This window comes from Dromaius novaehollandiae, chromosome 13, assembly GCF_036370855.1.
Source record: "Dromaius novaehollandiae isolate bDroNov1 chromosome 13, bDroNov1.hap1, whole genome shotgun sequence".
NCBI classification, from domain to species: domain Eukaryota; kingdom Metazoa; phylum Chordata; class Aves; order Casuariiformes; family Dromaiidae; genus Dromaius; species Dromaius novaehollandiae.
This window is the reverse complement of record NC_088110.1, coordinates 24,703,453-24,726,592: the sequence shown is the minus strand read 5'-3', so window position 1 is coordinate 24,726,592 and position 23,140 is coordinate 24,703,453. Positions and strand designations below refer to the sequence as shown.

General features: G+C 42.5%; 1 protein-coding gene across 1 annotated transcript in view; it reads right to left on the bottom strand.

The window, feature by feature from the left end:
- The window catches only part of ZFHX3 (zinc finger homeobox 3), a 735,572-nt gene that overhangs the window by 391,548 nt on the left and 320,884 nt on the right, over positions 1-23,140 (bottom strand). The gene's annotated exons all lie outside the window — the stretch shown is intronic.

Genomic DNA, 23,140 nt, shown 5'->3' with positions numbered 1-23,140 from the left:
GTGACATGTCCAATGAGGGCTGCTGTGCCTGAGCAGGCCTTATATTAATTAGACAGAAGTGCTGAAAAATAAACGTTGCCTAGTAAGGAGGGGCCAAATTTGAACCTTGATGTCTGCTGCACCTTCCAAAACCTAAAATCCCCATTCCTTCCCCTTAATACTACACTTCAGCTTCATTACAGAAATTCACAAGTCTGACACACAAAAGATGTTTATTTCCTTGTTTAAACGACTAGGGCTCTGGCCTCAAGCTTTTGTGGAGTCTCTGTTTTATGCTTTTCTTCCTCCTTGCCCTAATTTATTGTCTTATGCTACGTGGAAGCACAAAAGACGACTATTCACAATTAATTGTGCACCTCAAGAGCAGAAAACATCAAATCTCAAGGCCTACAAAATGTTTGTGCCAGGCAGTTAAAGACCTACAGCAAATACAAAACTGTAGAAAAGGCTTTTTTTTTTTTTTTTTTTGAACAGGACTAGATCGTGGCAGATTTCAGTGCTGGGCTGATATATCTTCTAATGAGTTGAAAATTTTTCAAAAACCTAAAAACCACTGTCTTCTGGGTTTCCAAGTCAGGTGCCAGACAGGCATCCCTGCCCGCCTATGTCTCTTGCCTCTTCAGAGAGAAGAGGCTCCCATCAATGAAACCTGGTTCATTTTCAGATACTTCCTTCAAACAGAGAGGAGACTTTCCATTTGATTGGCCAACAGAATGGTCTATCACATTTAAATAAAAAAGTGGAACCAAAAAACGCCCAAAAGCTGAAATTACGGTCGCTGCTGCTAACAATGCTAAAAATGAGATTAATATGTTGATGAGCTAAACCAGTGTTTTTTGATAACTGAAATCCACCCATCTCTCTGAATCTCTCCATCTGAACCTTTGTTTCTTTTAAGAGGTACAGAAGAAGTAACCATACATTGTGATTCTAACAAAAGCTAAAGAAACCGAAGTTTCCTAACAACAGGCACTTTTATTTCTTAAGAAGTTCCTAACTGTGAGCATGGACATGTGCAAACATGAATTTCATATTAGGTAACCAAATACAAATAAGAAGCTCTTTAGACAATCCAGTTCAATTATTTTTTCTGCACTGATGTTCAGCATTAATAGCAACTTGCAGGTGAGCGAACCTTAGCATAGCTCTTACCAGACTAGCTAGAGTATCTCAGAAGCATTCTTCTCTTTCAAGACATTGTACCAGTAGCAGAAAGCTGCACGCAATGCCCTCTATCTTTTGCAGCCTATGAACATACAGTATAACTCTGAGGGATGCTGCAGAGATGTTTTTAAGTTATGCTTGAACACATACCTTTAGCCTAGGTCAGCTGCGCACTTCAGGAATCCTGCCAGAAAAAGTAAAAGAAGTCCAAGAGCAATTGCTAATTCTATCACCTGTCAAAGCCCTTCGCTGTGCAATACATTGCTGTTAATCAATCCATGGGCATACAAGAAAGAAATTGGCCCAGTACCGAAAGCCTGGTCACGCGCTATGTAGAAGCTTCTACGTCTGCTGAACGCCACTGGAAGATGCCTCTTGACATGTGGTTTCCCAAGTACATCACCTGTAGGAATGTGTTTTGGCAACACATCCGAATACCAAAACAGATGTACAGGGAAGCATTTGTTATCTAGCCAAGATGAGCCCTGAACTGTCACCATCTCTGAACAGCCCGAGAAGTCTGAGCTCCTTAAGCCTCTCCTCTACTTTGGATTTTTTTTTTTGAGTAAGAAAACAGTTGGCAGTGGAGAGAACCCAGTTCTTCTCCATCTGTCTGCATTACCAAGCTCTTTTTGAATAGCACCTCGCCACTAACTACGTGGTTACATGCTGATGTTTCCTGCTCGTTAGCTGCAAGTACCAAAGCGTAAGAGCGATCCCCATCCCATGCACCTCGGTAACGCGTAAGGAGAGCACCGCCTGGAATTCAGAAAGAGCGTGCCATAGCGCTATGCCTCCTCGCTTCTTGGTGCTTATGGGATTTCTACAATAAAGGAAATAAAACTGTTTCAAACATATTCCATACTTCTCCATAGGTTCTTTTCAGACACTCTACAGAAATAAACAAATACTATGGTATATTGCAGAAGAAGAAACAGACAACTGAGGAGTAACTGATTTGCCTAGGATAAGCGAATAACAAACAACGTGGCTAATAACAACAGCAATAAACAAAGGCCACACAGCTAACCAGCTATATAAACTTTGTATTTAAGAAATAAGGCCCCTCTGATGGCTGCAGCTGTGACCTAACCACTCTACCATGATGCCCTCTGAGGAAATGCTGTAAATAGTAGTGTTACCCATACAGCCTGGAAACCTTCCAATACCATTTCTTCCATTACTCTCCACATTTTATAATCCTGTTTATTCTCAGAGCAAACTAGATGAATTTCTGCCATTTTGCTTCCCTGGTGGTACGTCCTGCCTGCTCCTTTCCCATCTACCATTTCACAGGGTTTCATTGCTCCCCAACCATGCACCTGTATTTTTGCATGTTTACAGTGCTCCTACCTCTGCCTCTCTTGTTTGTGAGCAATAACTGGGCTCCTGAGGACTTACAAGAAGGTCAGAATTTCTAAAGCAGTAATCCACCCTCTGATTAATGTGCCCATGGCACACAGCACTGTACACACCAGTCTCAATCGGTCTGGAGATATCGAGCCTGCTGTGCCAGGCTGAATTGATTTTATGCTGTTAAACCAAGAGAGATGCACTGTCAGCAAGAGTCAGCTCAGGACTACTTATACTTATTATTTGGAGAAAACATCTTTGGACTCCACCTCAAACCAGTCTGCTCAGTCTAGACTACCGCATACTCAGCTATGCTCGATTTATCTGTTCAAAGAGAAAGAAGGACAACTGCTTAATTATTCCACTGTATTCAGGTGCTGCTAACAGGTCTCTCTGATGTTTATGAAGTAGTATAAGAAGTACTTTAAACAAAGACAATGTACTTAAGAACCGCCTGAACATGAAGGACCTAAATTTCCAAGATATTCAGCACTCACATCTTTAAATCAATTAAAGAAATCAACTCAACAGTTTTGTAAAATCACATTCAAGTGTTCTTGCTATTCAGCTGTTCATTCAGACCACAACGTTACGATGCCTGCCAACTGCCCGGCTGCAGTGCTAGAAACCACGACGACGCCCTGTATCTTACCTTAAATGTTTATTAGACAGCATCTTCTCAGTCACAGCCAAATTTTTGGTCATTACAGGTATATCTTGCAAGCCACTCTCATCTGCCTCACAGCAGAGCTCGAGCCTGCAGAGAGGATGCAGTTTAAGTGGTCCAAGTGCTCTTAGGAGCGATAATCTCGATGACACCTACTTCCATACCCTAGGCTGGCACAGCTGCCGCACAGACATGCTCGGTAAGAACTTCCCCTGACGGGCTGCTAACGCGGCCCTGCATGGAGGCACCTGTCTGGCCCCACCTCCGCACCAGCCGGTTCTCGCTGGGGAGCTTGGTGCAGCACCTGCGAGCGGCCAACATCATCGCTACAGCCAGAGCCAGGTGACGGTGCTCTGAAAGAGCCACCTGGAACGAATGAAGGATCCTCCTCAGCCCTCTGTCACTTGACTTGAAATTTTTTCAGGAAACCCCACTTTCTAATTTCAGTATCTTATGACAAAAAGTAAGAGGAAGGGTAAAAGAGTTAAACCTGAGCTACCGCAGCTTTTTTAGGGGGTCACTGGCATAATTATACTCATTAGCTTTGCTTTATTCTTACTAGAGAGATTAAAAAAACAGAAAAAATGAAAACAACTTTGCCCCAGCCACAAACTTTTCATCCATTACCTGCTTCTCAGAATCTACCATCAAGGGCTCCAAAGCAATTTCACAAATTCCTGTTTAAATGCTCATGTCCAACAGACGTTCCAGAGAAGGGCAACCGAACCTGGAAGATGGATTTAGGCAAACAGCCGGATGCTATCTCACGGTGGATGTGACGTTAATTAGACTCAGAAATGATTTATTTTTGTATCCAAACAAAGTCTGAATTTAGTAACTTATTTTCTAGTAATAGAATTCAGACTTATTTTCCTCCTCCCTCTGATGAAACAGCAACAAGAAATTTAAAAAATTAACACAAAGGGAAGCTTGTCAAAAGTGGGGAGTATGTTACAACAGTCCTAATATTCTTCTCTCATGAAAAACAAATTCTTGTTCCTTCATTTGGCTTATAATTTTTTCATGCTAATTCTCTTCACTGATATAAACCTGAGCTGCTTCTAGGCTACAGAGAGTGTTTTTCAGGTTCCCTCACCATTATACTCACGCTGTCAGTTTACACACAGCCCATTCAGGTGAGAGGCTCTACAGCTTCCCACATTACCTGCAAAAATCAAAACAAATTTACCCAGGCCCCAAATGAGCTGCACCAACCACAGTACGGTTATACATCAGCATCTGCAAACAGGCTACAAATTCAAAACCAGGCAGATAAACAAGCACATAATTTTAGGAGGACACGTAACATTAGCGGACAGGGAGTGTAAACAGGAACTCAATTCTTAGGGCACCTCTGAAATAAGAGGAAGAACAAAGGTGAAAAGCAGAGTACGGTAAGAGAGTGTCATCCACACTGTGTAATACCAGGAAAGAGAAACATATGTAGGTTACCATGTACACAGGAGGAAAGGGGGAAAGAGAAATGTGTCTGAAGAGCTAAATCTGAACACTTAGGGTAAGCCTACATTACTGTAAGAAATGCCTGTGTCGTTACCACGTGTACCAGGGTATGCATGCACAGGTCTGATTCGAGATGTCTGCTGTAACTATAAATAATTACTACTACATAGCAATAAATAAATAAAATGTATAATTATGCATTCTTATATACATAGTAATTATATCTAGATAAACAATTATGAATAATAACTATTGATAAACTGATTTTACTACAAAAATAAAAACTCTGAACATTTCCCACCCCCCCCCCCCAACTCCTCCTTTCATAAGGCCTCTGGCTTTGCACTGCTGCTCATCACCTAAGGCAAACTCTCCCTCTCCCATTCCCCTTCTGTTTCTTTAAAACTCTAAACCACCAGGCAGCACATGAGCAACGCCACAGGTCACGATATCAAAAGCAGGAGCTTTTACAGGTGTCCTCGATAACACCAGCAATAAAAGAAGGCAGCGGCACAAGCAGAATCACTGACCTTGTTTGATGCTGTGCAGCGAAGGGAGGCAGCTCCTTGCCGGCGTGGCCGCACGCACTAGCACGAGGCGAGAGCACTGCACCGCACAAACAAGCTGCGCTTCTGTGCATTCCGAGGCTAAGTGTTCCTAAAGTCATTTCAGCAGTTAACACAGGCAAAAAAATGATGTGTCTACTAAAGATATGAAACTTGGCAAAGCAAGATACTCGTTAGCAACACTGATGACCACCAAAAAACAGGCAGGAACCATATTCATCTGTGACAGCAGAGCACATGTTACACAAAAGGCATATAAAACCCAACTCTTAGCCACGTAACACAGATAGCTCTTATTATTTTTATGAGTGCAGATGACTGCGTATCTCCCGGGCAGCAGCTTTAGCACGTGTGGGTACCTCCCATACACCAGCTGCGTCACATGCGCTACGTGGCAACCAAGAGCCATCTGCACACACTAACAACGGCCAACGCACACTCCCACCACCACGCCGGGCACAGCGGCCTTCACGCGGTGCTGATCTAAAGGAAACCCACAGTTTCAGCAGACGTGAAGGCATACTTCGGCCCTTCACTGTGCAGTTCTTCTCTTCCCCAGGAGTTACTACCAGGAAGTTCCCTTTTAAAATTACTGGTATTTCCTTGAAATCTCTTTGGTTTATACAAAAATGTGAAAACTTTCCATCATCTCATTCTCCACTGCCGTACCTCTATGGTTACTGTACCTGTGAAAGTGCATATTATATATGGATGACACATTAGCCCCAAGCCCTTTTTATCACACGTGCTTTTACTACTTTGAGTTGCTAATACTGAGTGTGATACTTCTGTACCATGAACTTACTGCATTTCTGGTCCTTCCTCGGAAGACTCTTCACAACCATAAAACCTACTGCCTTGGAAATTTACTGGGAAGAACTGGGGTCAAGTCCCATTCGTTTTAGCTAGGTACAAGCATGAAAGGCAGGGAGGGGATTAGGAAAGAGTCTACTGTTGTAGGGATAAGTTTCACGTAATTAGATAGACTGTCGGTAAGTACAGGGTAGACGTCCTTTTACCTCTGGGAGGCTCTCTGGGGAAGTCCGGGCGACTCTTCCCGCCTGTTGTTCTTTCTCCTGACCAAAGACTTTCACCTCTGCTTTACTTCCTGGGACAATTTCTGCCATCCTCAGGTAGGCCACATTTCCAAAGATACTCGGGGACCTTTCCTTCTGCCACTTTCCTTAAGTTAGGCTGCAATGCAAGCACTTCTGTGTTAGCGCTTCCTCTGGCCTGCTGAAATATTGCCATCAGGTCCAGTTTTATTCTTTTGTAAATTCTTTTCTCTAACCCTGAGATCAGCTTGGATCCAGAAGGCCAGTTACGGTGAAGGCAGAGCAGTTCACACCACATTCTTTTAAAGATCGGCATACACCAAGCACAGTACGAGGCGTTGCATGTATGAGCGCGCGTGCACGATGCACACACACAGGCACAGATCACACGCTTGCTGTACAGTCACAGTACAAACACTGCAGACAGACACACCTCATGCATGCACTGAACAAATGCACACGCGCACAAAATATCTGTATATCTGAATGCATCAGAACTGCTTAGAATTAATTTATCAAGTCTCTGTACACTGAAGGCCTGTAGATATATTCTGTACAAACCTACATAAGAAAAGGCGAAAGCCACCATTTTGAATGGTGTCTTTTCAGTATCACCATTTTCACAAGCAATATTGTCTAACGTGACATGAAGCAAAGGCCAACATGAAATAGAGAAGCAGAAACGAAATGTTCCTCCCCTCCCATTCCAGCCCTTTGCTACAGCAACATCCAGGTCCTGTACGTTGAGGGACAGAGTGGGAGCACCACTGGGTACCGTCAGGTAGGCAGTTCATGTAAAAAGCTGAATCTCACCCTATCTTTAAGGCATCCCCTGTGTATTAGAGGAGTATTTACTTTAAATCTATTCAAGTGTGTGAGTTTGTGTGTTAATGCCCGCTCACATACAGTACAAAAAATACACAGAACAGTTAGTCAAACACATGTAAATACAGATCGAATCCTATTTATTTGGCAGACCGCATAAAGGCTAAGAAATGAAAAATGCACTCACACGCCCTCTGACACCCTGGCCGAGTGCACGCACGAGAGCTCTCAGTGGTGGGACTGAAGACTGGCTTCTGGCTCCCTCTCTCTCCCTCTCTCTTTCCTGCTTAGGCACTTTGAGCGCAGGGATTGCTCACAGTCTGGCTGTGCGATCCGCACACGCGAGTTGTAATATGCCTGCTCCTATTTCCCTCGCTCTCCCCCCTAACTCTAACCTCCCCCCACCCCATCTCTCTTGTTCTCATGTTCAGTGGTTATTTTAGCTTAATGTGGTGACATCACAGCTCTTAGCGGCATAAAGCCCTTGCAGGGAATACAGAATACGGCTTCACCGATCACTTCCAAACGACGGGAATTAGTGAGGTCCGGTATTCAGCGCTCACCACTGCACCACACACAGGTGCTGCGTTTAGGTGCAGCCCAACGTGGGGTTTTACTGCGAGTTTACACAGCCATGCTGCAGCGCGGGGATGACAGCGCAGCGTCTGACTGTGTAAATCCGGAGCGAGACTTGGGAGGAAAAGAGACTTTTATTAAAGTTCACTCATTTTTATACACCCGACTTGAATGGCTAGTCACCTGTCCCCGGGAATCACTTGAACTCAACGGGGTTTATACATGAGACGGGAAGGAGACGGTTCTCAAGCGAGGAGAGATAGCAAGCACTGGAAGACGTCTCATTTTTCAGCATCACAGAGTAGTCAAAAAAGCCCTTTGTATTAAAATGAAAAAACTACGCGAGTTTTTAAAGTCACCTAAGAACCCATCTACAACTTTTCATTTATCTGTAATTCCTCCAGCCTTTTACATCAGATTAATAATAGCCTCAATCATCTTCAGGATTTTGTTCTGTGTTCTAAAACGGGTAACAAAGAAATAGCGTGTGATAGACTATAAACTCAACAATGGGCCAGATAAGAAAAGCGGTCAGAGAAAATAATGCAGTCAAATAAGCTTTCTGTTATTAACAACTGTGCCCCGAGGTCTACGGGCATTCTCCCAAAACCTAAATTATCTTAAATCATGAGGTTGCCAATAAAGACAGCTCGGGACAGCAGAAGGGGTCTGTGTTTCAAGGGGTTTCTGAGACCACGTGTATATGATTAACATTTCTGTGCTAAGGTTTATTACCTCACTATAATATTTTCCATCATAATTGAACAGGTAAAACACCTGACTATTAAATATAAAGCTATCCTTCAGGATGATCAGATTTTCACTTGAATTTAAAATCTTTCTGAATTTTTAATAGTGCATAACAGATAAGATTATTTATGCACTTTCTTCACTCTGCTCGCAGGGCCTACGGCTACTCGCGCCTCGCCTCTTCCCGCGGAAGCTCCTGCAGCAGCTTTCACACACTGCGTGCCCTCTGCACGCTCGCTCTCCTCCCAGCTGTGCCTTGGCCCTCTGCACGTTTCGCGACCCGGACGAGGGGACCCGGCCCCGCCAGGCCTCGGCGCGCTACCGCGGAGCGCCGGGTCCCGAGCAGGACGGCGCAGGCAGCGCGGCGGCAGCGCCGAGGGAGCGGCTCGGCGATCGCGGGGCCGGCTGACGGGGAGCCACGTGGAGGCCCGGCCGCCTGCCGCCTCTCCGCAGAGCTGTAGTCTGGACTTGAACCCTGCCCTCTCACCCCGGGGCCCGATATTTCTTCCCTCGCCCCCCTGCCCTGCCCCCGTCACTCGTCCCCGCTCCTCTCGAGCGGTGCCGTACTCCGGCTGTGAATAAATGCGAGTGACCCCCGCCGCCCGCCCGCTCCCCCCGGCCGCCTGCCAGCCGGGGCCGGCAGAGAGAAAAGAAATGAGATAGAGGAGAGGAAGAGAGGGAGAGAAGGGTCCCCGACTTCCCCACAGGTAATTAAAGGGACTGTTTTCAAGGTTGCATGGGCAAAAGACAATTCGGCCTAATGAAGCATCGATCGGCCGGCACTAAGGTAGAAAGGAGCTGACATTCATTCAAAGGTACCTTTAACTGATGTAAAACACTGCACCGGGAATTATTCTTACTCTGTTCGTCATTGCCTATGACCTGCTTTAGGAAAAATGGAGTTTGCTTTAAATTTATATTAATTCTGTAATTCCACAAACTTGTATGCTGAGCTGTATAAAATTATTAATTAGAGAGGCAAATTATTTTCATGGTGGTTTATTCTGCTTTTCTTCTTTGGGATAAATGTTCTTCATTGTTCACATTATACCTCCACCAATCAGCTCCGAAGACGCTGAATGCATGAGGTCAGTTATGGAGATGCAGGAAATTACTGGGGATTGGCAGGGACATTTTTGTCAATTTGTAAGCAAAACCCTGTGTTATTGCAAGGTTTTCATCTCTTCATCACTGTCAGTTTGTGCCGGTACAAGATATCAAAAAACGGAATAACCTCAGAGGCTGCTGGAAAATTAATGGGGGAAGATTAAAAATGTATTTTTTAATATTTTTGTGCAAAATAGAAATAGGAAATAAATACTTACACAAAAAATAAAGCCAATTAATACCCCTGTAAGTAGTGGCACATAAAGCTAGCTGCTTAACCTAACCAGGCGTCTGCTGCTCTCATTCAGGAGCCGAGCGGGCTCCACAGCAGCGCTCTCCCTAGACGACCAGAACTGCCCTGGCTTCACCCAACTCCTTTCTTGTGTCCTAAATGTTTGCATTTGTAGAATGTCTGAATGGTAATAAAAGGATCAGGAAATGATAGTTGTGCCAAGTAAATTGGGGTGAATGGTGGGGGAGGGGAGCAGGGAGCGACTGTGAAACAACTTGAGTATTATCCAGAAAGGATTTGCTCACAGTCCTGCACTACTTGGTGTTAGGAGAGGCCCCGCGCTCAACAATAGCATGTCCCCTCGGAGCAGAAAACACAAAGGGAATTTGCTCTGATTCAGTCCACACAGTGAGGCCCCTCTGGGGCTAAAGAGGGTCACTTTTACCCTGCCTAAAAATAAAGAAAAAAGATTTTTTTTTCTCTAACACACACACACACACACACACACACACACACACACGCATGCATGATCCAGCTGAAGAAAGCTGCCTGCCTCCACTTGACAAAATACTTAAAAATCACCGGCTGTCATTTTTTCCATTTAGACTTTAGAATCTATCATAATTTACTTAAAAAGAATTAAATAAGGTACTCAAAATGTGATCAAAGAACAGTAAAACAGCCTCCTCCTTCTATTCTATTTACTTTTATAGCACGTACCTCTGCTAGGGGACCGTGGCCATACCGGCCCCTGACGAGGACGGAGGTTACCCTGCTAGGGCACCGAATTGCAAACTGCGTTTTAAAAGGCAGGCGAGCGACCAGAGATTAGGTTTCTGGCGTATTCACATATATTTGTTTTCTCATACTTTTCCTTTTATTTTCAAAAGAGTTAACAGCTAACACGCTGCTTACAAATTCAACATTCTTTCATCAAGAACAGGTCAGTAAAGAAAGGCAGTAATTGTGTGCAACACCTGCTGCAATTAAAAAAAAGTTTTTCCTAAAAATGGCTAAAATGTAGCTCAGCAGATTCTATCTGCATTAATTTGGCTGAACAACAAGATATTGCTGGGGACAAACTCTGAATAAAGCAGTTCTGAGTTCCCAGAATTGGCACAGCTCAGCCTAAACAATGGCTGCTTCCTATTCACCTTAACCCAGCTTTTCAAAAGAACATCCCCAGAAACACAAAGCGTCAGCGGGAAATGGCAATTTTATGAATCCTAATCAATCAAAGGGCTTATTAACTCAATGTGAAGCCAGATTAAAATCTTTAATTATAAATCGTGCTAAAAGGAAAAACAAAATGTACTTATGGTACATTGAAAATTCCGGATATTAACATAGTTGCCATTATCTCTCTCAATATTAAATTTCCCCTCCCTGCCCTGCAACATGCTCACCTTTTTCTGTTCCAAAAGAACAGAACTGCCGAGCAAAACTCATTTTTCTCCTTCCCAGTCTTATTAAAATGTATTCTTTCTCGCTGCACACAGCCCGGGTTGCAGGGGAGCAGGGTGGGTGGGTACGGTTGGGGGGGATTCAGGAAACCCCATTACAGCTGCACAGTCAGAGGCGAAGGGGAGCGGTTGTTTATTAAGTGGGCTGAGTCGGAGTTACAGATGATTTTTTTTGGGCCACAATCAAATGTGAAGCATTTCTGCTAATGAAAACGGCATGCATGTCTGTGCAAGTGTGTGTGATTGGCAGGGTTGCAGATTGGTAGCCACAGGAAGGGTCCTTGCTCCCAGCTACGGTGTGAGAAAGGCTATGGGTGCGTTTTTATCAGGCAGACATTTGGGAAATGACCACAGCAAATGTAATCACAGTTGGACGGGGAGGGTGGGGGTGGGGGCAGGAGAGAGCAGAGAATGAGTCGCATGTTTTATTTATCTGTTCAAAGTCACGGTCATCCCATTGTGCGCCCCTCTCTCGCTCTGTCACTCTGGCCCCCGCAGCCCACCCCCTGCCCTGTCCCCATTGTCCGCGCAGCCGCCGCTCGCAGGCAAACGCACCTAACTTCTGCGGAGCGGCGGCGGTGGCAGAAAGCGCTTGTTTTCTGCTGAGAATACTAACACGGCAAAAGCACGGGCTAACCACTCCGTTCAGACATACGCTTCCTCTATCATAACGGAGTTCACTATTTAGCAGGTTATTTGCCACAGTTCCCTGGCCTCGCACACCTTCTCCTCTGCGGTGCACTGTTTTTGCATCTGAAACTCAAGGCTTTTGCACAAAAATAATTTTTAAAAGGAGAATTCAATTCGTTGTGGAAAAAGAAAGAAACTAAAGACCAGGTTCAGAGTAGCATCTTAGGCCACTTCCATTCGTTGCACAGATTTCCTACTTTCCTTCTAACTCCCTTTCTTTTAATACGTTGCTTTCTCGGGATTTATTTCTTCAGCACTCCTAAAATGAAGAGCAGCTTTTTCTGAATTTGGATTTTTCAGATTTGCTGTCAGCTCTGTGACCGCAATTGAAATGCTAAAACATGATTCCCTTCTGTGAAACTTAAAGGAAATATATCTGGTTAATTTTAAATAGAGTTTTAATTAAAAAAAAAAACTTAATTTGATATTTTATAAACAACTAGTTGGCTCCAAAATGCTCGTAAAAGCAGATTTCAAAGCTTACTGAAGGGCATCACCTTTTCTGTTCTCTAATTACTGCCTGATAGTGCTGCACTGTCCTGAATTTCTGCTGCGGCCCACGGATGCTCCAGCTCACATGCCACGCTATTTTCAAACACGTTCCACAGCTGGAAGAGGACAGGTCTGTGTGTGTCCGTCCAGGCCCTCGAGTTCCTTGGACAGCGCAAATAATTAGTAATATCGCTTTTCAAAATATTACAAACGCCTCCCTGTAAATCTTGCACAGCAAAATGTAAATGGAAGAGCCTGTGAACCTGGAAAGGAGAATTTAAAAGAACCTAACGGATCCGGTAGTGCTTTTTGGCTGGATATACCTTTCTCGGATTTTGATTTTTTTTCCACAAATACACACTTGCACATACACTTTGCGTATCTGTTCTCGTACTGAATATTCATGCTATATACTGTACACAGAATACAGAGCACCAGATTGTTTTTTGCAGATAAATACTACACATGCTCCCTGGCTGAAAACACTAACACTTACAGAATTCCTTTAAAACCTTAAATGCCATACAACTGTGATATTCCTTTGAAGATGATCATTAGACCTAATGAACAGGATACTGGAGGCACAGATCTTGTCCTCTTTAGCTCCTGCAACTGCCTTTCAGTAAATTCAGAAAAGATCCTTTGTGCCTAACTGGGTTTTCATTTCATTGCTTTTAAATTTGTTAAGCTTGACTTTTGACACTTTAGAGGCTTAGCCTTTTTTAAGTACAATAATATGATAAATATTTGTGTTGCCAAAGAAAAAGTGAATCTGTTGTTAGTGTTATATAAAGCATGATCTCTTTTTCATTCATTTGTTATAAATAATTCACGCAACTATGTGCATTTTATAAACATAATCTTTAGGAAACTGATACTATCAAACATTTTTGAGACAACACTCAGAAATATATACATATGCACAAAGTATTTACTACAGTGTATTTGAATCTGTAAACAAAAAAATTGTTAATAAAAGCAGAAAAATAAAGATATTGTATGTAAATAATTATGTTAATACAATGTGTTTTCAGACTTATTTATACAAATTAGTCATCTGAATGACAAAAAGCTTTGACAAACTACAAACACCTATCAAAAATCAAATTATTTGGCTCATTTTCCCATGCAATTTCCATCCTTAGCTTGCCTTGAAAATAAGACGACAGATTCAGAAACTTCCCTGCTATCTGTCAACACAGTACAAACAAGTCTAGTCTAATGCATTTTTCTTCACCTATACGTTAAAAAATATTTTCATGTCTTTTTTCTAGAAAATGGTTGAGGAAATTTTTTTTCTCGAAAGTTTAAAAAATTAAACAAGATAAAGCTATTTTTACCTGAAATTATTTTCCCTAAAATATTACTGTGCAGCATGTTTGGTCTGATCAGAAAAAAAAATCACATTTTCAAGTAACAATTTAATATGCAGAAGATATCTTAATTTTTCAACACAAAACACTTTAAAAATCATTCAGCAAAGAAACGATGTATTTCAAACGAATATGAAAAGCCGGCTTATGATTACACTGTGCAGCAAGTACCTATGGATCTCCATACGTGTTTCTGTGCACTTCACTATTGATCTCATTTTAGGATGCTAAGTCTTCCTATTTTGTTATTTGATCCTTCAGGAGTAATGCTATCGAAAGGAGAAACGGCGTGACTGAAATGAGATTTCCTCATACTGGTAGAAATCACAATTTAGAAAAAGTTACCTCATTTAGAAATTTCCCATGAACTACTTTTAATATTTTAAATGTGGCAGCTCTCTTACTGCTGAGCTTTGCGATGTCAGAGTGCCTGTACAAACGCCCCTGCTCTCCGCAACAACAAACCCCGCTTACATTAGCAGGTACTTTTGCACACAGTAGTGCTGCTGGAGATAAAAAGGCTGAGCAGTGTAAGTCGTGCCAAATCGTTTAATCTGGCTTAATCTAGCTCTGCCTTTGCTCCCTAAACCGAACTTTTTAAGAATGCAAGAGGCAAAAAGCAGCATTACAGGACTCTCCAGACACCCAATTAGATTTGTCTCCCTATCTTCCCCCAGCATCAGTCCCCAGGTTTGGGGAAAACCATTTATCTTTATCGCTTGCGCGCCGGGCAGCCGGGGGTTTCACTTGTTGTCAGAGGGCATTGATCAGCCCTGCTCCGGCGGGCTCGCGCGGAGGGCAGCTCCCCCAGGAGCACTCCGGGGCTCGGCCACGTCAGGGCAAAGCTGTATTGAGCCATGATCCAAATGACTGCTCATTGAGGGAAACGGGTATTGGCGTCCAAATCATCCCGAGACACCCTCGGTAACGCTTAAACAAGTCCACTCTGTTAATGTCAGGTCACAGGGGACGCATTTAGCCCTCTCTGCTGACCATTAGACCCGTTGATGGAGTGGACAATAAACTTGACAGGACAGACCGGACGGCGCTCCCGGCCGCGCGGGCTGACAGCGGGGCCTGCCCGGCGGCGGCCGCGGGAGCCCCGGCCCTGCACCCCTGCCCGCCCCGCCCCGCCGCACCGCACCACGGGGCCGCCTCTGCCGGGGAGCGGGCCCGGCCCGGGCACAACCGCGGCACAGCGCGCCTCCCCGAAAGTGCCCCGGCCACGGGCAGCGGGCCCAGCCCGGGCACAACCGCGGCACAGCGCGCCTCCCCGAAAGTGCCCCGGCCACGGGCAGCGGGCCCAGCCCGGGCACAACCGCGGCACAGCGCGCCTCCCCGAAAGTGCCCCGGCCACGGGCCCAGCTCCGAGCGCGGCTCACAGAAACGGTCCCCGCTACCATTTTGCAGCCCTCAGGTTTTGCTTTGCTTGCTTTCTTCCAAGAGTCCTGCCTACCGCCCGCACGCTTCGAAACCCACTTCGTAACTGCCCTCCGTGAGAAAGACCAAGGAGTCTGGGGCAGCTCCGGAAGGAAAGGGACTCCATGGAATCGACTCCATTCTGATTACGATATTTTGAAGGCAGCTTCCAAGAGCAGTTCCTTTTGTGCCACATCTTTAAACATCAAAATAAGCAGAAAGGAAAACACTAAGATTAACTGCCTGTCTCCATGAGCAGAGCAATTCACTGCAAACAAAATCCAGTTTCAAAGTATTGATTCGATATTCGTCAATCAAATATAAAAAATTAGTAAGAAATTCAACCTTAGCTGTTTTCAGAGAAAGTACTGATAATTGCATTTATATTATTTAAAGAAATTATATTTAAATCTTTTGTTAGATGTGCGCTTACTAGTGTTTACTTTCATAAGTTTCCGCCAGTAAAAAGGACCCCAGGTTTGACAGAGCAAATTTCCCAGCATTTGGAGGCTTTTATCCCAATTTTAACACCTTATCTCTTTTCCTCTAGAGAATTAACTGATACTGCATTAAAACAGAAAATGATATAGAATTTTAAACAGTCCGCACAACCGGAAAACTGACATATCCTTTAAAAGCTCTACTGGAAAAAACTTCATCGCAAAAATGTAAGGTTTTTTATGTAACATATAAACATATCTATATTACCCATATACACATGCTCACATAAATAGCAGTTTGACAACAGCTAAATAATTTACTAAAATTAATTTAAAATAAACCCAGCCCTTAAGTAGTGTATGAGTAAAAAAAAAAAAAAAAAAAAAAATTAAAACCACTATGAGATTTCCTTTCAATCTAATATCCAACAAAAAGTGACATAGCTAAAGGAAATGTCAGTGTAATCCAGATTATTCAACTATGATTTGTATTTTCAGTCAAAAAAGCATTTTTTTTTTTTACAAAGGAAACATTATTTCTGTCACCAATGCATTTTTTAACCTTTATGCTGTGCTCAAATTTAAAGATATTTTTAAAAAGCCATTTTAAAAGACAACAGTTTTGCCACACATTTCTCCCTAATTCAGCTATTGCTGCACTCATACGAGCAGGAAAACAAAAGGATTTTTTTCTGTCACCCATGTTATGGTATTTGTTAAGTGATTCCTGCATTTATTCTGACTGTGTGTGCATCTGGCATCTAGAATCTAAAAGCTGCCCTCTTAGGAACACAGGTGACTATTTCTTGAAATTCTTATTCCTCATTATGATTAAAATAATATATAAAATTAAGGACAATGCCAACTATTATTTTCCCCTGTAGGAACTGCTACTTTAAGATAATATAAATTGTCCGGTATTCTCCATGAGTGCATGATCCCAGGGCATGAGGGCACATAGACTGTAGATAAGTAATAATTTAGTGTATCAAAAGGTGAAGAGAAAAAGCAGAGCAAAGAAAAAAGTCCTATTTTTGTAGAAACCCTTCTCAACCAATTCAGCGTAACTGCTCTTGTTTATGATGGCCGGACTGCCGTGTTTTTCACTGGGCCTGAGGATGCAGAACCCGGAGTGTCAAAGGGGAGCCGGCACCGTTGCTCGGAGCCTCACCTATAGCTCCGCTTTGTGCTACATTCCTCTCACATCTTTTCTCTTTGCATTTCCATTTCAAACAACTGCACAGTGATAACGCCACAGATTAATTTCAACATCTAATATTTAATAATACAGCATATATGTATATTTTATATAAATATTTTTATTAAACCCACATTTAGTAGGAACACAATACTATCACTAAATAAGAAATACAGAAGCTCCTAAATATCAAAATCAGAACCAATAATCTCACGTTTTTGCTCACAAAGTTTCCCCAAAGCTTTTTTTTTAATTTCTGACTATGCATTATTCAAGTAACTCACCAGCTTCTTAGTAAAGTAATGCTTGATCTATAAATCATTTGTGAACACTGACAGTTGTCACAGGACATGAAATTATTTCTTTCTGGACAGCTTATAAAACTAACCAAGGTCCTGTTCTTGCAATGTGATTCAATAATGCAAAATACCATCCTGTTCAAAATCTTAGGAAACTTACTTTACCCCGATTAGGCACAGCTATCCACTGAGCGGAGAAACTGCAGCAGAAAGTCTGAACCTAGCACCGACTGCCAATCATGAATTTTACAAAATAATTTTGTATAGCCAGGAGAATGTTTGGGGCAAAACTGTACCCTTTCTCTGCATACATAGCTTTATTTAGACACTGAACTCTCTGGAAAAGAGGTTGTTTTTCCATTACATGCACAGCACCTGACACAATGCCGCCTCGGTTTCTGAACGGAGCTTTTAAATGTTAGGTAATGCAAGCAGCAATATTTACAAGCATTAAGTGTTTAGTGATCATGAAAATCTATCTCAGAGGATTTGAAACACTGTAGGATCAAAATCTGATTTTGCATTTGAATAAACATTAGCCTTAAATTATCTCCATTATATCCACAACAGAATGATGAAGATAAAATCTGCAAATTCAACTTGACATACCTGAACTTTCACCTTTGAATCTACACAGAAATCATATTATGGCAATCATTTAGGTCTCCTAGTGATAGCTATTTTATATATTTAAAATACGTACAACCTAGGAAAAAAGAAAGATCCTGTGAAAAGAGCATGAATTCAGAAATCTCTAACCGCTTAATTTAGAAGGAGTACAACGGAAAAATATACTTAAATGGATAATAAAAAACCTAAAAATTGCATCAACATGATCACTGTTTTTATGCCTAGCTGGCTATTATGGATCCTCTAGAGGAAAACCCTTCCTCGCACACTGAAAAGCCAATTCTCATGTCCAGAAGCAGGACCCGTAAGAAATAAACCATAAAGGACAAACATTTGATGACCGCTAAGGAGCCAGACTTCCTGACTTCCTACCTCCCCCATGCACACGCAGAGAAGAGCAGCACGACAAAGCTCAGCACCCACAAAACGCTCTCCTGCCAATTCTGTTCCACGCGCCATTCCCACGCGCTACTCTACACGCTACCTGTATAGTGCACCTCATTTGAACCTTACCCTGCTTCTGTACTGAAGCAGGAATTACATTCCCAGATAAAATTTAATACCTCAGAATACACTCATTTGACTGGTTTTGTTCTATCTTTTCACTTGCTGTTTAAAATCACATATAACCTTCTTACTGTTTTTAACTGCAAATTCCATTAGCACACTAAACTCGCTGGCATTAGTTTCTTCTTGATTTTTTTCTTTCACAAATAACCTGCATGGTCATCTGTTCTCATTTTTGCAGGACATTTTCATGTTAACCAGCAAGGTCATTGCAAAACTTGTATTGATTTTCTTCCTAAATATCCAACTGTACAAATACATATTTTACAAACAGTTCTGAAGTCATCACTGAGAACTAATGTAAACATAAACCAATATAGCTGTGAAAGCCTTTGGAACATGGAGTCACAAATGGACTTCCACAGATTCCTCTCAGAATAAACGGCTAGTTAACCCTTTTTTGGCTGTGCGTGGACCTCAGTAGCACAAGGGACAAGCCGCGGATACGAACGGGGCACCAAACATTGCCACCGTCGGGACAACAAGCTGGCCACCCTAGCCAGTGGTCACTGCCAACCTGAGCAGCAGCGCGACATTTATCTCACACGCGTGTTCAAATACGGCATATTTTGTCTGGTTGATTGATTTTAGCATGCAAACATACCTTTCACTATTTCAACCTAGAGTATTCAATATCTGTACTTTGAAATTTATCAAATGTAAATTTTCTGAACTTCTCACACAAAACTGGAATCTTCTGGCAATCAAGACAAATACCTGCAATCTCTTCTCTGTCGCCAGGAAGCCCAGTGGGGACGCGCAGCCTGGCCTAGTGTCTCTTACATTCACCACAGAGTTTAAGTATCAGGCCTCGAACTCACCAGAAGAATGCGATGGTAGGTCAAGAATATCATGTTGTTAAGTGTTTGGGGTTTTTTTCCCCCCCAAGAATGACAGTGTCTTTTCTGCAGCTGAATAAAGCCCAGCTCTCTCTCTGAGATCAGGACTAACAGAAATTCTTAGCTAAAATCAGATTTTCTTTTTTCTTAGCTTGGTCACCATCTAGGCAGTAAAGCATTTAACACCGGATTTAAAGAAAAAAAACAGTGCAACTGGCTAGAAAAAGTGGTAAAATGTGGGACTATGCTTCAGACATACATTTATAAGAAACTAACTTTGAATCACTGCACCAGATGCAGTCCCAGGGAAAATGTATGCAGGCAACAGGGAGTTAAGTAAATAATTTTTTTCTTTTCTTTGTCGATGTGTTTAGTTCTCTTCCTGCCAAGACTCATTTCACTCTGCTATCTTGTGAGAGACACATATGGTGCAGTGAAATTGCCATCCAAGAAAGCATGTCCCAGCCTGTTGAGACATCATCAAATAAGATTAAAGCAAAGTAAAAATAAAAAGATAGAACGTTTTTTTTTCTTTTTCTTGTACAGAGAACATCTGATGAAAGTCACTGAGGTACTTGAATGCTTCTAAAGGTTTTGCAACCATTTCTTTACTTTGCCTGGTTAAGAAAAAGGCAGAAATAACAAGCCAATATCTCCTTTTTCTTCTTCAAGTTAGTGAAAAAATGTGTTTCATAATAAACCTGATATATATGAATAAAATACAATATTGCCTTCTGTGCTTCTGTGGAAACAGCACGTAAATGCACAGAAACATCACTGACTTTCTGTTCTGGTTGCCTTTCCCACTGCTGTCTCTGACTCCTGCATGCAAAAGATTTTTTCAGGCCAATACAAAATAATTATCCTTTTACTTTATTCCATAAAAGGTACCAGTGACCTCCCAAATAGCATATCCAGGTGTCTCTCTGGCTACTAACGTCTACAGTAACAAGTAAAATTCATCATCTGAGAAATGCAGAAGTCCAAGTTACAGCATTTAAACAAGTGTGAAAGAAACTGAGAATTGCTGCCTGTTTTCCCTGCACTTGTGAAGGCCACAGGACACCAGCTAGGATGAACAAGCCATTACGAGATCTATTCAGTGTCCGAATAAAAAACTAGGATTGGGTAAAGAAATCCCAACTGATCGCCACTCGCTTTTGGCACATGCTGCTTATGACAAGCTTTAGGATCAGAAAGGAAGTGCCAGGATGGTTTATACTGTTATATCAACAAGAATTGCTGCAAAGCAACATGTCAGCTGCTCTTCACTCCTTTGAAATCAGGTTCTACAAATATTTCACATTTTTTTAATTGTACATCTACACCATGAAAGCACAAGCAAATGCAACACTTACGGTACATCCTGTACTTCAAGCGAATAACAAAACTGTTATTTCTTATTTTCCTAATTCATATCTCAACTAGACAAACAGAAGTCTGCTCAAGGCCAAAAAAAAAATCTTAAGGGAGAAGAGGAAGCCAAAATCAAATTAGCATTGTTGATCGGGACAAAAGCAAGTAGAGGGGGAGCATCTTAAGCGTACAAAACGATAACCTGCAAAATGAAGTTCACCTGCAGAAACAGGAACACCGTTTGTGCATTTCTTTGCCAGTCACTCTAGAAGGAGACTGTGCGTTCCCAGGATCTTGTTTCCAATGCACAGTCTTAACTGGACTGCAGGAAAGCAACAATGCATCAGTACCAGAGATTATCGCTGGCCTTAATAAGCTGTTGTTGCCTTTCATAACAACTGCAGCCTAGGACGAGTCACACCGAGCTCAAAGACAATCTTACCAATAGCCTGGAGCAAGGATTATAGAAACAAGACTCCAAAAGGGGAGGGGGGGGGCAAAAAATCCCAAGAAACAGGGGCTAATGTAAAATCGTTTACATATTAACCTTCTTCCCTTCTGACAGTGGTCAAGTTCTGATTCAAAATACAAATTATCTCCAATTACTTCAAAACAGGCAGTCACAGAGCTGTCACTTAACCCTCACCATCTGTTTGGCTCAAAAGAAAGCTGTACAGCCTGCCACTTTGACCTCAGCTTTCTCTTTCCGCCCTGGACAGGCACCGCAAGGGGAGAAGATGGCTCATTGTTCTGCCGAGACCCCCCCAGCCCGCGACGGGGGCGGCGGGAGCCGCGGCCGCAGAGGCGCAGATAGAGTTTCAGAGGTGACTTAATTCGGCTGTTTTGGAGGAGGGGAGGATTTGTTTGTGAGGATGTTTGCAAACCTTCCCGACTCGTTCTGTCAGAAGTCTCGAGAGATGACTTTTCTTTAAAACCTGTAACCTGTCTGTAAAAAGCAGTCACTGGCTAAACAACAGGGATGGGGGAAAAAATGAAGCTGATTCACAATGGATTCTGGCTTACAGATTTTGTAAATTCTTCTGTCTGGAATCCATCCAGATGTACATAAAAAACATTAGCCATTTGAAATGTCAAAGGGAAAATAAATGCAGGAAAGGACATAGCTTGCTAAGAAAGAGAGTAACACAAAAGAATCTGAAAAAACAACCAAACACAAGAACAAAGAAAAAACCCCAAGACAGTGCACACTCCTGGCAAGCACAACTTAAAGTTCTAAAATATGATCTTAATGTAAGATAAATCAGAGTTCACCGCTACTTTCAGCTGTACAGATTAGACCACAGCTTCTCTCAAACCGCTCCTTCCCACCTGTACATTCCAGCCTTTCTCACGGCTTCGGGGAAGGCAGGGGAGCATACAGTTCAGACCTCTCCCAGAAAAGTGGCGGCAGTAAAGCAGAAAGTATAAATCCCCACCAGTCGCCAGCGAAGGACACGCAGGGTGTCAGAGAATTAAGGCTCATAAGCACAAGCTAAAAGTGCAGAGGTGTTGGGATTAAAAAAAAGGTCTGTTAGAGAAAAGAGATTCCAGAGGGGCTGCAGGGCACAGTAATAGGGTGCAAATTTTTGAATACCTCATGGTTTATGGGCAGTTTCTAATGCTTCTGCCGAGAAACATTACAGCATTTCCATTGGCTCTGATCTTTATTTTCAGTTTTATTACCCACTGCATAACAGGTTTCTTCAAGAGAGAAAGAAAGAAAGCAGATCCCTCTGTAAACAGGAGCAGCTCCAACTCCTAAACATTTCACGTAGCAATGGTTTAGCAAGACGGTAATTTCGTACGTGAAAGGAGTGCTGGAAGCAAGCACCTCTGTCGCTGTGCACGCTACGTGACACTTTTGGCATCGTTTGGCATGAGGAGTCAGAACCCTTCTTGTCAAATGGTATTTAAGCCAAGAAGTATACACCACGAGGCACAACACTGGATGACAAGGGCTGCAAACTTTCCTTTTCCATGGCAGATGGGAACAAGTCAATTAATATACAGAGTTACAGTACTGTTAATAAAAAGTAATCAGCATATAGTACAGAGTATTTTGCTCTGTGGGAGAAAGGAAAGCCTGCTGCAAAAGGTGCTGAATCAAATAATGATCTCAAACAAATAGCCTTTTACTCTGTAGAATCTGGATTCCTTTGCTGCCTTTTTGAAAACGCAAACAGAATATTGAACTTAATTTGCAGTTCAGAGGGGGCAACAAACCTTCCTGTGTTCTCTACATTGGAATAGCCTGACAACAGCTGCAGCCACACCGAAATGTTTAATTTTACTTAAAACATTCTCTCAGGCCTATGTATTATTTGAAGTATAATGTACAGAATTATCTAATGAATTCTCAAATCAAATACTCTCATTTTGCTGCAGGCCATTTCCCGAGAACAAACTAAAGGCACACAGGCTCCTTTCTGTGTCTGAATGTTGAATTTAAACAGATGTCCAGTGGACATCAGCTTCTTTCAGATTACCTCTCCCATTCATTCTTCTGTATCTCTGGTCAGTGCAAACCCCCTTAAATTAAAAACAAACAGAGAATCAAGATAACAAAAAATATGGCAGGACTACCAAGAACAAAAAGGTCTGCCGTGGATCCTGGCTGT